The 16089-nt window shown below is 42.3% G+C and overlaps 1 protein-coding gene across 12 annotated transcripts in view; it reads left to right on the plus strand.

Moving 5' to 3' along the window:
- Positions 1-668: 668 nt before the first annotated feature.
- PIP5K1B (phosphatidylinositol-4-phosphate 5-kinase type 1 beta) overlaps positions 669-16089 on the plus strand; it is a 100922-nt gene continuing 85501 nt past the window's right edge. For 7 of the 12 annotated variants that reach the window (XM_050986586.1, XM_050986587.1, XM_050986588.1 and 4 more), the window contains exons 1-3: positions 670-962; positions 4672-4801; positions 5305-5400. The gene's annotated coding sequence lies outside the window, so the exon portion shown is untranslated. Of the gene's footprint in view, positions 963-4671; positions 4802-5304; positions 5401-16089 lie in introns of all 12 variants that reach the window. The other 5 variants (XM_050986592.1, XM_050986594.1, XM_050986595.1 and 2 more) reach the window with 1 other exon arrangement.

The following is a 16089-nucleotide window of genomic DNA, read 5'->3' on the forward strand; positions in this document are numbered from 1 at the left end:
GAAACAGAATTCAGAGCTCAAATGTGACAAATGAAGAGAAACAAAATGAGAGGCAAGGCAGGTGACCTGCTCCTCTGATCCTGACCTCTGGTCCAGGCCGAAAGGCTCAGCCCTGAACAGGAGTTGAGAACAGAGGCTAAGACAGGCGGAGAAAGCTGGAGCTGCTCTGCCTGCAGGAGAGAAGATCTCACGGAGATCTCATAGCAACCTTTCAGTAGCTGAAGGGGGCCTACAGGGAAGCCAGAGATCATGAAGGGAGAGTTAAGACCAAGAGTTGTGGGTACAAACTGAAAGAGAGGAAATTTAGCTAAGGAGAAATTTCTTAGTGTGAGCAGTGGAGCCCCCTGTCACAAACGGGCCAACAGGTGCCCTCACTCTCGGTGCACCAGCACGGCCTCGCAGGGCCTCAGAGCGGCACGCAGCCCGGCACAGCCCCTCGCAGACGCGTCCCCTGCGGACCTCGGACCACCAAGCCCACAGCACACCCGGCCCACACCGCAAAGAGCTCCCAGAGCGCCCTCATCCGCAGGGCGAGGGGAAGCGGCAGGGGGGCGGGAGGGGCCGCGGGGCCGGGCGGGGAGGCCTCGCTGGACGCCCACCGAGAGGTCCCGCCGCCTCGCCCCAGCACGGGAGGGAGGGAGGAGCTGCTGGCGGGAGGAGCCGTCCCGCGGCACCGCCTCCCGCCGTCATCTGCGCTGGAGGTGAGGAAGCGCGGCAGTGCCGGCCGGGAGCGCCGGGGGCGGCAGCTGGGGCCCCCTCTCCGGCCTCGGGGCGCTCGGCGGGGCGCCGACGGCGAGGGGCTGCCCCGCAGCAGCGGTCCCGGTCCCGGTCCGGCCGCGGGCAGCGCTGAGCTTGCCCTGCCCTGCCCTCCGCCCTGCCCTGCCCTGCCCCGCCGTGTGTCCCCTGTTGCGGACTGGCGGGCGGGCGCGGCGTGCCCGGGGACTGCGGCGTGGGCTCTCCGGGTTAGTCTGATAATGTTTTTATTGCTGTTCAGTTCGGCCTCAAGGAGAAGGGCTGCGGGGAAAGGCGGGCGGCGCAGGGCGGAGGCCGGCGGGGCCCCCGAGCTGGGCTGGGGCAAGTGCTGAGCCGCGCCCGGGCGGCGGGTCCCTGTCCCCGCCGGGAGCCCCGCCGGTACCCGGGGCCTGAAGGACCGGCGGAAAGCGTGTCGCGTTCCTGTGCTCTGTGTGTGTGTGTGTGTCTGTGTCTGTCGGTCTGTCTGTCCTCGTTTTGGGAGGGGGGGAGAGTTGTCTGTGAACTTCCACTGACTTTTAAATCTCTTAATTGTGGGGTTGCAGCACTTTAAGGAAAAAGAGCACCCCGCAGCATGTGAGGGGATGGTGGGAGGTAGGTTCCTGCATGTCTGAGGCGCTGGTCATTTCGGGGTTGAACTCTGCTGCAGCTGAACGGGTTTCTCCAGGTGCACGCAGCGATCCCCGTGGAGGTCCGGCTGGGCGCTGCAAGGAGAGCGGGGTTGGATTGAGACTTTTCTGCCCAAGAGGCTTATTTTGCTGAATAAAAATACTTTTCCCATAGCAGGAAAGTCCTTAAATGGTAAATTTACCTGTTAGTACCATAAAGTGACTTCTGTTAAGTAGCAATCTCTCCAACAGCCTGCTTAGGTGATCAGAGGTTTTTGGGTTATCGTCTGCCCCCCTTTTTTCTCTTTAATGCTGTCTCTTAAAAGTTAAGCTGTGGTACCTAGTATTGCTTTAGGGAAACTTGGTGTTGGTGTTGTTATCTCTCCCTAAGGAAATGTAAATAGACTTGCTTCATGTTGCTTCTGAAAGGATATTGCTTAAGGTGAAGAAACAGAGGGTTTGTTCCTTTTATTTTGTTAGAGAGTCATGTATTTATGTAGACAATTTGACACTAACGTTTGGATAATGTAAGGTGAAGAGGTCTTAAATCAATGTTAAAACCACAGAAATTCTTCTTAAAATGAACCTAAGGAGCATTGACAGTTCTGAACTGTATGAATGTATATTGTAGCACCCACCGGACCTTTTTATGTAAATGTAAATTTGTAGGATGTTTCTCTCATGGTTTACTAGTGTGGAAATGCTTATAATGAAGTTCATTAAATTGTGTTTCAAAATTCTTCCATTTTCCAAGTGGAGAATACATGTTCTGATGAATGCCTAATGTAGTTGTTATTCTGATTCTTCCAAAACCTATGATAATACTTAATTTGTCACCTCTTCCTCAACCCAAATATTTTTCCCTATCCATGATCTATCGGGTTTTTTCCTTATAGCAATTTCAAAACTGATTCAGAAAAACCAAAGTGGAACACAATTATTCAAATCTCTTTTGCTCTTAAAGATCAGTGTCTAATAATTAATTTATTGGGAGAAAATAAAACAAGACTGTAAATACGTTCCTCTTAATTATTTTTATTTTACTGTATTATATTCTTTCCTTAATTCTTCCCTTCCTGCAATTAGATCTGACAGGGAGTTGAAAATAATTCTAAGTCTGGTAATTGATCCTTAAGCCATTAGAAGGAGCAGGAGGTTTCTTTCTCCAGACTCATTGGGTGCTAGTTAAAGGGTGTCTTTAGTTACATATTTGGATAGTCTTGATTTTGAAAGAATTGAAGCATGTACCTAAGAATAAGCATTTGCTCACATGTTTTACTGTAACAGGGTGTGTTTGTGGTATGGTGTTGATTTCTCTCTTTCTTGTTTAGCCTGTAGGGAGCTACAGGGTTTGTTTTTGTTTTTTTTTATTTTTTTAATTTTTTTTATTTTTGACACCAGAAGAATGGGCTAGAAACTATAAAAACTACTTTCTCTGTGGTCATGTAATGTGCTCCATGTGCTGTTGAAAATGTGCTTGCCGATTCTTCCAGTCCTGAACGTACTGTACCTAGTCGGTGTGTTTATATTCTGTGTAACCAAGGCATGTTAGGTGTGTTGGCATTCTTGGCTACTTTAGAGTAGAAACTGGCAACAACCTTTCTTTGGGCAGCTGGTTACAAGGCACTGCCTCCCCCTTCCCCTCCAGCTCACATTTGGTTTTTAGGGTAGATAAGGGCTGGCACAGCTTCCATACCCTTTTCAGCACCGTTCACAATACAGTACTGTGCTAGCAATTGCTGAGAGCCTGCCTAAAGGTTTGTCTTAAACAATGACTGAAGAATGTATACTTGTTGGTGTTGCAGTGTGATTGCTTTGACTACGTGATCACCTCCTATGAGGAGGTAACCTGCTAAGTCAATGAGGGAAAAGCTGTGGATGTAGGCTACCAGCCTACCTGGACTTTACTGAAGCCTTTGATACTGTCTCCCACAGTATTCTCCTCGAGAAGCTGGCAACCCATGGCTTTTCCAGCTACCTTCTCTGCTGGTAAAAACTACTGGCTTAATGCCCAGGCTTAGACAGGAGTGGTAAATGGAACTACATCCAGCTGGTGGCTGGTCACAAGAGATGATTCCCAGAGCAGTCAATCTTTAAGATTTTTATTGGTGATCTGCATGAGAGGATTGAGTATACCCTCAGTAAGTTTGCAGGCAACACCAAGTGGGGCAGGAGTGTTGATCTGCTTGAGGGTAGGAAGGTTCTTCAGAGAGATCTGGACAGGCTGGATTGGTGGGCAAGGCATGAGCCAGTGTGTATGTCTTGGGGCCAAGAAGGCCCCTGGCATTCTGGCCTGTACCCAGAATAGTGTGGCCAGCAAGACCGGGGCAGGGATTGTTCCCCTGTACTCAGCATTGGTGAGGTCACACCTCAAATCCTATGCTCAGTTCTGGGCCCCTCACTGCAAGACAGACATTGAGTTGCTGGAGGGTGTCCGCAGAAGGGCAATGGAGCTGGGGAAGGGTCTGGAGCACAAGTCCTGTGAGGACTGGCTGAGGGAGATGGAGAAAAGGAGGATCAGGGGAGTGCAAAGGAAGCTGAAAGGAGGATGTAGCCATGTGGGGCATCATTCTATTCTCCCAGGTAACAATTGGGCAAGAGGAAAAGGCTGGACTAAGGAAGGTTTAGATAAGATATTAGGTAAAATTTCTTCACTGAAAGGGTGGTCAGATGGTGAAGAGTGCCCAAGGGAGTAGTTGAGTCATCATGCCTGGACGCATTCAAAAGATGGGTAGACATAGACCAGTGGTGGACCTGGCACAGTCAGGCTAGCAGCTGGACTCCATGACCCTAAGTATCTTTTCCAACCTAAATGATTCTATGACTCTACTGCTTGGAGTTATGTGACACCGTATTTGAAATTTATATATTGTAGAAGGTAAAAAGCAAACTTCAATGATCAGGCAAAATAAAATGTGCATTTAGGAGCATATTGATAAGCATTTGGGTATGCGTTTTATTGATTAAAACCCCATATTGGATAATAGCAAGCTCTACACAAGTTAACTGCAATGGAATGCTTTTTCAAGTTAAGTCTTTGCTGGCATAGCAAGTAGGAATTAGGATCATGGTGTTCATGTATTCTCTGCTGGACATTCTGCCATTCAGTGGTAGGTACAGTTTGGACCATTCCTTCTCTGAGTGTAATTTTTACTTGAATCAGTTTTGTACTGTCACTACTTGTTATAGACTCACACCACTGATGCTCTGAATTTTATTTTCTCTAAATAGATTTAATGTGTAATTTGTCACTGCAGATTCCTGTTGTGGTTATGTGGTCACATGTGTTGTCTTATTCTTCACATTTTTACAGTCCTGAAAGACCCTTTGTTCTCGTGTGTGAGCAAGAAGCTTGAAGTCCTCCTTCAGTGAACTGGAAATTCAATTTTTTTATGTTCCTTCTTCATTCTCCAGTTGGAAAAACCATATCAACCTCTTGCAAGGTAGCATTTACTATTTTATTGTTATTTCCTCCTTGTAGTAAAGCTGGTCTGTTTTATTTGTCATCAGTGAAGTAGGAGGAAGTTGCAAATGTTGCAAGTGCATTGTTTATTTTCACTATTGACTAGATGTGCTTATGTTTTGTATTTTGAAATATGAAAATTTTAAGTAAGAGTAAGCTCACAGTAGTTTCTTCAGTGTGTCACAGCTGTGATCTGCATCACAATCAAAAAATAAGTTACTTGGAAAATTTTTTGTGATGATGTGCATTTGCAGTCATAGGATGCTTTTGTCTAGTAAAGCAGATTCTGGGTGATGGCCATTTTATTAACTGTACTCATTTTTGTTGCTAGCTCTTTTAGCTCAACATTCATGTATTTTGTGATTGTGTGCCACCTGGCCCACCCCCTCCTTGGTACCCTCTGGTTTGTTATATGATCCTTGTTACTGCAGTATTTTAAATTCTATAGATAGTGATGTATGCCTTTAAAAATGTCTCTTTAAGATCGGAGAACACACCCTGGAGCTGAGGCACAGAGGCTGAAAGATTCATTCAGTGGTGTATAAGAAATGTGCAATTGCAGATCAAGACCCAGTGTTGGTAAGATGATTTTTATTCTCTTCTAAAGAAGACCAGTTCACTGTGAATCATAAAACTCCTCCTGTGAAAAAAGAAAAGTATCAGGCTTCTGGAATCAGGTTCCTCTTGGCTCCTTTTATTTTTGTGCAAACTTAGAATTTGGCAGTATTTTGGCAAGGGAAAAGATAGATTGAAAAGTCTGTTTTGATGTCCTTTTGTGGATCTTTTAGTTTATTACCAATTATATTATACATTGTGAACACAAATACAAAGATCCTTTGATTGCACAAATACTTAAAAACCATACCCTTCAACAGTAGAAATCTTGGTGTCATTTGCAGCAGTTGACAGTTATTAAGCCTTGTTAACAGCTCCAGAAACTTAACTGTGCCATTTGAGCTGAAGAAGACTGCTGCCATTTAAGATTACAGCTTGGTGAGCGGTGCAGTTCAGTGAGATGTCGTCGTCAGCACCAAACAAAGCTGACTAAAAATGCTACAACTGTTATGGCAGTTTGCCACCCTTTTGGCTATGGTTGCACAACTGTTGGTAAGGCTTTGCTATAATATCGGATCACTGAATGGATCTGAATTAAAAATAACTTTGCAAGAACAAAAGAAACCAGTGTGAAGGGCAGCTGTCTTTCAACTGGCTCTTTAGATGGGGCAATTTGCAGGGGTTGTGCTGTGGTGGTGAGGTGGGGGCTATAAATGGCAGGGAATAGGTGTAAGAGAAGTGAAATTGAGACTGATAGTTTCTCTAAAAAACTGAGACCTGATAGTTTCTCTTGCTCTTGAGAAGATGATTGAGTGTATGCAATTGCTGTTGGCGTTCATTTGATGTAGTCAAGAGAGGGAAACTTGTTGCTTGGTTTTAACAGCTTAGTGTTGCCTTGTTGCCAAAACTCGCTTTTTGTGCCTGTCAGGGCTTTTTCAGGCTTGTTGCTGCTACTTTGTAGCAAAAATAGCTACTTTTACTACTCTGTAGCAAAGCCCATGGTCCGATCAGTGCCTGCCAAGGCAGTGAATGGACTGCATTCTCCTCGCCCTGTGTGCAGAGATTCCCATCCTTTGCTATCTGGAAAAGTAATTTGCTTTCTTTCTCCTGGTGAGTTTGTTTTCACAAGAAGTTCTTGGCCTGAGTACCAGTGTAAACCAGCTAAATGCCAGAGGATACATCCATGCAGCTGGATGATAGCTTAACTATATGGGAGCTACAGGCCAGTCAGTCTCACCTCCGTGCCCAGCAAAATCAGGGCATAGTTCCTCCTGGGAATGTGCTCTGGTGCATGGAAAATAAAGATATGCTAGGTGCCAGCCAGCATGGCTTCACTAAGGGTAAACTGTGCCTGAAAAATTTGATAGCTTTCTATAACAGGGTTTTAGAGTTGATAGTTAAGAGCAGCTGACACTGTCTACTTGGACTTGCGCAAAACATTGCCACTGTTTCTTGTCTCCAAACTGAAGAGACATGGATTTGGCTGGATGGTCACACCCAAAGAGCTGTGGTCAATGGCTCAATGTCCTAGTGGAGGGCAGTGCTGAGTGGTGTCCTCAGGGGCTGGTGTTGGGAGCAGAGCTATTTAACAGCTTTGCTCGTGGCAGGGACCATGGGATGGAGTGCACCCTCAGCAGATGTGCTGAAAACACCAAACTATGTGGTGTCAACATGCTGGAGGGCAGGGATGGCATCCAGCAGGACTGCGACAGGCTTGAGAGACTCATGTAGGATCTCATGTAGGTCCTGCATGGGGGTTCCATGGCAATTCCAAGCACAGATACAGGCTGGGAGGAGAATGGGTTAAGAGCAGCCATGGATAGAACACCTGGGGCTGTTGGTTGATGAGAGGCTGGACATGACCGGGCAACGTTCACATGCAACCTGGAGACCCAACCACATCCTGGGCTGCATCCAAAGCAGGGTGGCCAGCAGGGCCAGGGAGGGGATTCCCTGGCCCTGCTGGATGCCATCCCAACGTTCACATGCAACGTTCACATGCAACCTGGAGACCCAACCACATCCTGGGCTGCATCCAAAGCAGGGTGGCCAGCAGGGCCAGGGAGGGGATTCTGCCCCTCTGCTTTGCTGAGACCCCACCTGCAGGGCTGCATCCAGCTCTGGGGCCCCAGCACAGGAAGGACATGGAACTATTGAAGGGCATCGGGAAGAGGGCCAGGAAGATGATATGGAACAACTGGAAAAACTCTCCTGTAAAGACAAGCTGAACAAGCTGGGGATGTTCAGCCTGAAAAAGAGAAGGTTCTAGGGAGACCTTAGAGCAGCCTTCCAATACTTAAAGGAGGTAAGAGAGTTGGTGAGGGACTCTTGACAAGGTAATTTAGGGATACAACAATGGGGAATGGCTTTAAACTGAAAGAGGGTAGGTTTAGATTAGATATTACAAATAAATTCTCTGCTTTGAGGGTGATGAGGCATGGGAACCGGTTGTTCAGAGAAATAGTGGATACTTTGTCCCTGAAAGTGTTCAAGGCCAGATTGCATGGGGCATTGAGCAACTTGGTCTGGTGGAAGGTGTCCCTGGTCTGCCTGGAGCTAGTGGGGTTGGAACTAGGTAATGTTTAAGAATGCTTTCAATCCAAACCATTCTATGATTCTGTGATTAATTGTAGAAGGGGTGTGCCCATCACTCTCCAGGTCTCAGTGTAGCTATTCCCAACAGCAGCAGCTGAGGGAGCAGGGAGGTACCAGCAGCAGCAACCTGATGGTAGTCCCAGGTCTGTATCAAAGCTGGCAGCCTGTGCTGGCCTCTGGTCTGTGCCAGCAGCTCTTGCTGACTGGCATGTGTAGAAATGTGCTAGAATGGCAGAATTTCCAGTGCTAGAATGGCATTGCCATTTAATTATGGAAAATCTTATGAAGTATCCTGCCATTAGTCACCATGAGAGACAGTAAATGTTTGCTCTTGGATTCATTGCAAACTGTTGCTTCTTCCCCAAATTTTTTTTTCAGTTCACAAAGAGGCCTAACTGAATGAAACAGCACATCTCAAACAGTGGTTTGCTCATTACTAATGGCAGTAATAGGGTCACAGGCTGTATATCAAATGGCCTTTTGTTGGTTTTCTGAAGATTTATGCTGATCTCTGAGTGATTTGGAGGGAAGTTTGTAATCTTCTGGCTTACAGAATTTGGGAAAAGTGGACTTTTTGTTTGTCTTTTTTCTACCCAAGTGAACTCAGTTGCTGGTAAAACATTTTAAACACTTGTGAGCCAGACAATTTGGAAGAAGCCAGGTTTTTATTTGGGTAGTGTAAAAATCCATTGCAGCTACCAGTTCTGTCTATCTCCACTTAGAAGATTGATGAAAATATTTGTTTTGGGTCAAAAGAACAATCTTCATGGCTATGCACCTTCTCTAACCGAAGCTGTAAAGCTGCATTATTAAAAGGGAGCTGAGAAATTCGTGGGGCTTCTATTAGAGCTATACTGAAAATTATCCAAACATGAATGAGCTGCATGGTAAGATTCTGGGATATCCTGGTTACTGCTAAGATAACTTTCTGGAGTCTGCAGATGCTCCCCCTTTTTATACCTAATTTAAGTCTTGGTCTTAATGTGTAAGAGCTTTTTGACAGGAGTAATGCAGTGGCCATTGAGGCCACGGCCATGTTGAGTCTGGCAGGGAGCACTACACAGAATCAAAACTATCTCAGATAAGAACACAGAACTTTTCAGTAGTGCTGTCTGAGTTAGGTGTTTTAGATCACTGTGTTACTTAGTTACTCTGGTGTCAAACTTGACATTCAAAACTCTGTCAAGGGATGAGTCAGCTGTGTTGTAATCCTTTGTCTTTAGTGTCTGTTGCTCTTCCTCTAGGGTTTTACAAATTTGAGAAGAATTGCTACCAATTTGTCTGAATATACAAATAATTCTGTATGCATAATTCTAACAAAACATTGCTAAGAAAATATATAGTCTAATTCAGCCTTTTCTCTCCAGTATGTTTATTGACCATATTTGGAGAGATTAATCTGAAGGTGGAGGGGTGAAAATTGCCTTCTAGGCTGTAAGAGATGTTGCCATGCAGTGTAGTCTTGGAGTATGAGTTAAGGTAAAGATCACTATACCTTTACTCTCTTCCTTGTGCAATGAATAATCAGCAGATCCACACCTGCAGGTGCTGATTGGGATCTCTGTATTTCTTTGCGATACGTTTAATGTGAAATTCTTCAATGAGCAGAGGGGATGGTCTGGTGTGGAGATTACCCCTTACTCAGCTGACCCAGCTCCTGGTCACCAGGCTGCAGAGAGATTCAGCGGTGTTTCTGTGGTTAAACAAGTAGCCTGCAAAGAAGGCGGCTCATGTGTCTTACCTTGCATGAAGGAGCAAACCCTTATGACGAAATTGAGTTTCCAACTTCTGCTAAACTCCTGTCTTTGCTTCAGTTTGAGTGATGTGGATACTGTATAAAGTATGTGGCAGTCATACATGTCTGCATGAAGGCTGGCACAGAGAAGTCTTTGAGGGACTGGTACTTTAGCTTTTTACATCCCACTCAACTTTGAGGAAAAGAAACTTTCACATTCCCAGTGGTAATGGAAGCTCCTAAGAGGGAAGAGAGATTCCCACCAAGTTGAGTCACTTTGTTCAACATGAAAACAAAGGAAGTATTGTGAAGAGCTTTCTGGCTAGAAAACAGTAAATCTTCTCATGGGAGTCCACAGTTTCTGGTTTTGTTTTTAGTACAAACATGATGATGTAACAAAGTCATCTTGTTAAATAATTATACTTGTATGTTTAACATTATCAGTTTTTGTTTACACTACAAACTTTTTTACCAGCTATTCATAGATTGCTGTAGTAGGACTCTTAAATACAGCAATGGGAAGAGCATTATTTTGTATTTCTCAAGGGCAATAGATATCTCAGTTGGAAACTTACTTTGCTTAGAGGCTTTGCTGGTCTTTCCACTAGAAATAATTTTGAAGTACTGGAAAGTGGATGAGTAGGGGTCATAGTCTTTCTGATCACATTTTTGTCATTGTTAGACTTCTGCTAAAATTTGTGGTGCTGCTTGCATACAAACAGATGTGGTGCTTCTGAGACTACTTTAATCTTCAGGCCTGTCAGCGTGATGATTTTTAGTGCATGCAGAAAGCAGAGGTGGCATTTTTAAAGATGTGTCTGTGTTCTAGGCAGAAGAACACACACAAAATGTTACTACGTGGGGTGCAAATAACGGAATCTAAGTGTAAGATACTAAAAGTGTGAAAAATTGAAGCACAAATACCTGTGTAATTTTAAGAGGTCTTCCAATATTCTGATATTACTAGACAAAACAATGAAAAATTTTAGTGTTGATAGTGGGAAGGAGGAGTTAGAGACTGCTTCATTAAAACAATCCATCCAATCATGTTCCTAATTCACGATGTGAATGCAAAATTGCTTTTGTATCAGTTATATAGGAATACCTGCTAAAATGTTCACTATTGAACTAATTTTTTTTTTTTAAGATAAATATATTTTTGGAGCCAGATCTAAGGAAGGAGTAGTTTATAATTATAAATATAGGTTAAGATGGCTCACATATTGCTTTTCATTTGAAATGTATTTCTTATTCAAAGTCTTATGCTTAAGTTTTTGAAGGAAAAAAAAATTCCAGCAGTAGGAGGAATGTCCTACTTGTTAGCTTGCAAAGCTTTAATTAAGTCTTGGAGTATTGTAAACTGTCATCTCTGTGCAGTCCCAAGCTCTCTGTTGGGAATTATGTAGAACATGGGCAACTAATTTTGACCTGTCCTTGGAGAAATATTTTAATTGTCTGCATATGAAAGAGCAGATTCAGTGTACTGTGGTGTTCTCATGCAAAATAGCCAAAAAATATACAAGCGTCTAGCAGAGCTAGGTGTTTTGAATGGCTGCCCCAGGCCTTCATTTAGTGTTTAGAAGGTTGCTTCTCTTTCTCTAGGTTTCTCTCCTGCCAGAGAACATATGGGGTTTTGTTGTGTGTTGGTATCTGTCTAGGTGTGACTTTAGTTGTGTTTTTCATACACTTATGTTGGATTCTGAAGTGTTACTACTCACAGATAGACCCCATCTAGGGCTGTCTGTATTTGACTGCCTCTCTGTAGCAGAGTAGCAAAACTAAAAGCTTTGAGCAGCAGATGAATACTTTGAGTCATCTACAGCCCATAGAGGCTGCAATGAGAGCAGCGTTTCCTTCATTTTTTCCTTCTTACCTCAACAGACCAGGTTGTTATTATTGTTATAATTATGTGAGCACAGGCCTTCCTGTTGTGCTGTTATTAACAAAAGTGAGCACACAAAGCTTCGGGATAAAAGAGGAAACATATTTGAAACTACTCTTCAGAGTTACTGGTTCCCAGCTTGAGATCATTGCGTTCTACTAGCAGCTGAACTGATCAATTCACTTCCTCTTTTCCGTAGCAACCCAGTAAGTCACTAAATTATTGCTTTGCTGGTTAGCATTCTGACTTTTCTTTATAGGCCTGTTTCTAAAGGAGAATGTGCTTGTCTGACTCCTAAATTTAATAGATAGTCTGCTTGCTGTGGGAGGCTGATAGTGTTGTAAGGCAAATGTACAGTGCAACACCAAGAAAGGAGATTGCTGAAACACAGAGATAGCAATGTACATTAGCAGTATTTTCTTACTATATAAATATTTCAAAATGTTGTTTAAAATGGAAATAAGAGCCATTACATGCTTGATCTCTTGGAGCTCCAGCATCTAGATTTAGCTAGATTTGTATTTCTTTGGGATCTGAAGTCTGTCATACTAAAGCCCAAACAGACCATGTCTTGTGTGTTACTGACTTCTGAGTTTGTCTTTCCCTACTTTTGGTTTGAACCTACCCAGCTTCTGGTTTTTGTGCTTTATGTCACAGAAGTGAAGAAGTGAATCCTCCTCTACATACTAAACTGATGATCTGAGAGCAGTACCTCTTTACCACAGTTTCTCCAGCGGAAATGTTGTGTAAGGATTCTCATAGTAATTATGCTCTGAGGAACTCTTCTTTGAACTCACACAAGAAAGATTGCTGTTTAAGTGCATTTGTGATCAAACTGTAACTTTGGTGCAGCCCCAAAGCAGTTGTGCATCATAGGAATATCCTACCTCATATTATTTGGTGCTTGAATTTATTTACCTGTGATGTAAAAATGATAATTTTTTAACAGCTGTGTGACCTGTTACACAGGAGGAGGTCAATTATTAACTAGTAAGTAGCCATGAACATATGCACAGTTACTAAGTGCAGCTACCTTCATCACTCATCTTGACTCCTTGTACATATATACTGCACAAACTATCTGTAATTCAAAATTGCCCTTTGCATCTTACCACTGGTGCCAAAAAGATTTTTGCTTTTTATACATTTTCCATATATTTGTGGCTCTGTAGACTGCTATTACATAGTTATAGGTCCTTAACTAACTGTAGTACTGTCGTACCCCTTACTTAGATTTTAGAGCAATAAACTAATGTTCCTGGAATCTTTTGCTTTGCCTCTGTAGTGAACCAAGGACATCATTATTATTATTTTTTCCATGTGTCATAGACATAATAAATGTGTGGTTAGGAGCTGGGGAGGTGAAGGGGGCTTAAGTAGGGGCAGAACCAAAGGTGTGGGGATGACTTAATTAGCTATTCCTCTAACTGGATTATTTCTGTTAAGTATGCTAATTTTTTCAAACTTATAAAATTATCAGGGTCCTGTATTATGTGTGCATTTCACCATATTTGCACCATGAAGGACCTTCATTTAAAGTAACTGCTTTTTATCGTCTTAATATTGTTTGGCTTGTGATTTTTAGGCATCTCCACTTGGGTCACGATGCCGGTGGTGATATTCCTCTGTTCCACTTCACTTGGTATGAAGTGAAATCTGAATCAACAGAAATTTGAAACCTGATGAAGACCCTTTTGTGTGATCCTACCATTGGTGTTTCCTTTGTTAGTTTGCTGTATAGGTTATTCTTATCCCCTCTCTGTCCCTCTGAGATGTGTAGGAGCTGAAGTGGTGAGATCTGAATCTAGGTGTTCTTTGGGCAAACAATAGGAACCCTGCTAGGTGTAGGTGTGTGTCCAATACAAAGGTTGAAATGGCTCTTCTAGCTGGTCATGGCTTTTCCATACTTGCCTGCATTTCTATTATGTGGGCAAGGACTCCCTTTAGGACCTCACTAGCATGACCTCTTCCCCATGGCAGTGTTGCCAGTGCCCTAAATCAGCCTAGTGCACAGTGGTGTGGGCAGGTGTGCCCCAGGCACAGCTGGCAGAAGGCAGGCATCATTGCAGCGTTAATGTAAGTGACAGATGGTGAGGAGCATGGTGTCTGGGGGACATGTAACGTGGTACCATAGAGAATTGATGCACATCCATAGTCCAAGCCTGGTTTGGGTCTATGTTGAACTTAAAAAAGAATTGTGAAAGTCACCTGCAATTGAAGGACTGTCTGATATCTTTGGTTGTGATCTGACACTATAAAAAGCAGTGTGGCTTCGTATGATTCATTCTTCTCACATCAGGTTGTATTTGAGTAATTAGAAGTTCTCTTTGAACAAAAAAGTTACTCTGAAACAAACGTCTTTTTTATTAAATTTAGGCAGTGTGAATTGTGGGATGAAATCCCCCCTGTACTAACTGGGATTGGTAGCTAATTTACTTCACTTAATTTTTAAAAAAATAATAGTATATATTGCTAAGTCATAATCCAGTTTAGATTGTACATTTGCCTTTTAAAAAGAAAGATGCTCATGTTTTGTTGTTTTTTTTCCCCTCACCCCAATGAGGTGAGGGGTGAGGGGAAAAAAACAGCAAAACTACCAAAAAAGGCTACCAAAAAAATGGATTGATTTATTTCAGAAATATAATCCATAGTAATTAAGTCACCTTTTAAGCTTTTTCCATGCATGGCATTATTGCAGCTCTTACTGGAGCTGAATTTTACCTGTTTATAACTGCATCCCTATGTCAGCCTATGGTCAGAAAGACCCAGGAAATCACAGGGACGCAGCAGTGTCAAGCTGCTTATATTTTTTTCCAAAACTCAGGGGGACTTTCATGTGGTTATTTGGGAAGAGCTTAAATCCAAAATAATCATATTCAGTTCATTTTCATCTGAAATTATTGGTCTGTTCAAATGTTGTTCACACATGTATCCTAGAACTTTGAGTTGAATTTATGTAGTTAACAAATACGATCTGAAATTTCCTCAGCCTTGATGTTCAGAATATTTCTGACTTAATGTGGAGTAACAGGATAGCACCATACTATGGCAAGTATGAAAGCACACAAGTACATAGTTTGTTTGCTATGGTTAAACTGGAGGTTAAAATGCAAGTGGCAATTTAAATGAAGTTAGGTGTATAATGTCAGACTGTGTTAGGAAGTAAATACTAAGCTTCTTGCTTGGCTTTGAGTTGTTGGGTTTTTGGAGGGGTTTGGGAGTTCTTTTGGCTGTAAGTTTTTTGTTCTGTTTAGGGGATTTTTTGTTTTTTAATTTGGTAGGTTTGTTTGTTTGTTTGTAGGCTTTTTAGTGGGTAGTTTTTTGGGGTATTTTTTGGTTGGTTGGTTGGTTTTTGGTTCGTTTTCCTTTTTTTTTTTTTTTTTTGGTCAAAATTTTACATTACTAGAAGAATATAGTTTACCTGCAAATAAATGGTGGTAAAGTCCATGACGCAAAGTGTTGTTCATAAATGTAGAGTTAAAAAAAAAAAGATGCTTTATGATATTTTTGTTGGCTGCTATTAAACAAATCTTTGATTCTTTCATAGATCTTCAAAGCAGAAAGAGTTTAAACTTGAGGTGTAATTACAAGGGCATAATTTTCTTTCAGGGATTTAACTTGTTTGTTGAAAAGTAAGCATTTTTCTCAGTGTTCACAACACTCTAATATTGTGCTAAAGCATAACAAATGACATGAAATCTGCTAGAAATATGTATTTTTATGCAGTACTTTGACAGAGTAAGCAACTAGGTTTAGTAAAAAATTATTCTTAATTTTTGCATTTGCAATAATCTCTAGGGATCCCAGTGACAAATGTCTGGCTGGAATTTAGTAATTGCTTCGGTTTAAACTTTTAGTAGCAGCCACATTAAATGCTTGGATGTTTGTTGCAGTGCCCTTAGTATTGTTTATCCTTTTATGCAGAGTGCATTTGACACAGTGGGGATTATTGCAATTAAAAGCAGCAAAAGTTTGTCTGAAAAGGTTGGAAGCAAACAGAGCTTGACTTAGGTGTTTTGACTAATTGAAATGAGAAGCAACTGTTGATACAGGGAGATGGATGTTCAGGGTCTTTCTGTGGGGCCTCAGAAATACTCAGTATAAACATTGACTCAGTGAATTTTTTACTTTCACAAAAAAGTGATATTTAGAATAGGTTTTGCAAACTCTGAGAAATACTGTGTAGTATGAATCTACAAAGTGAAAATTATAGTATGTCTTTAATATACTAAAGGTTGGGATTTGCAGGAGCACCCAAAAACTTGGAAGGATGAGGAATAAAATCTTCAGTGGTTTTCTTAAAGCTTTTATGCTGGACACAGTGTCTTCACTGTTAAAATTAGGTGTAAATTTTCAAACAATTTTTACAGAGCACAAAATGCAACTTCACATTTTGTTGAAGAATTGAAGCTAGGTGTTACATGGAAATGAGTAGTTCAGCAAGACGCAGCTGGTTCTTGTAGCCTCAATTCTGGTTGTGTAGATTTGTTGTATACGGCAC

This window comes from Serinus canaria, chromosome Z (genome assembly GCF_022539315.1).
Source record: "Serinus canaria isolate serCan28SL12 chromosome Z, serCan2020, whole genome shotgun sequence".
In the NCBI taxonomy this organism is placed as follows: Eukaryota; Metazoa; Chordata; class Aves; order Passeriformes; family Fringillidae; genus Serinus; species Serinus canaria.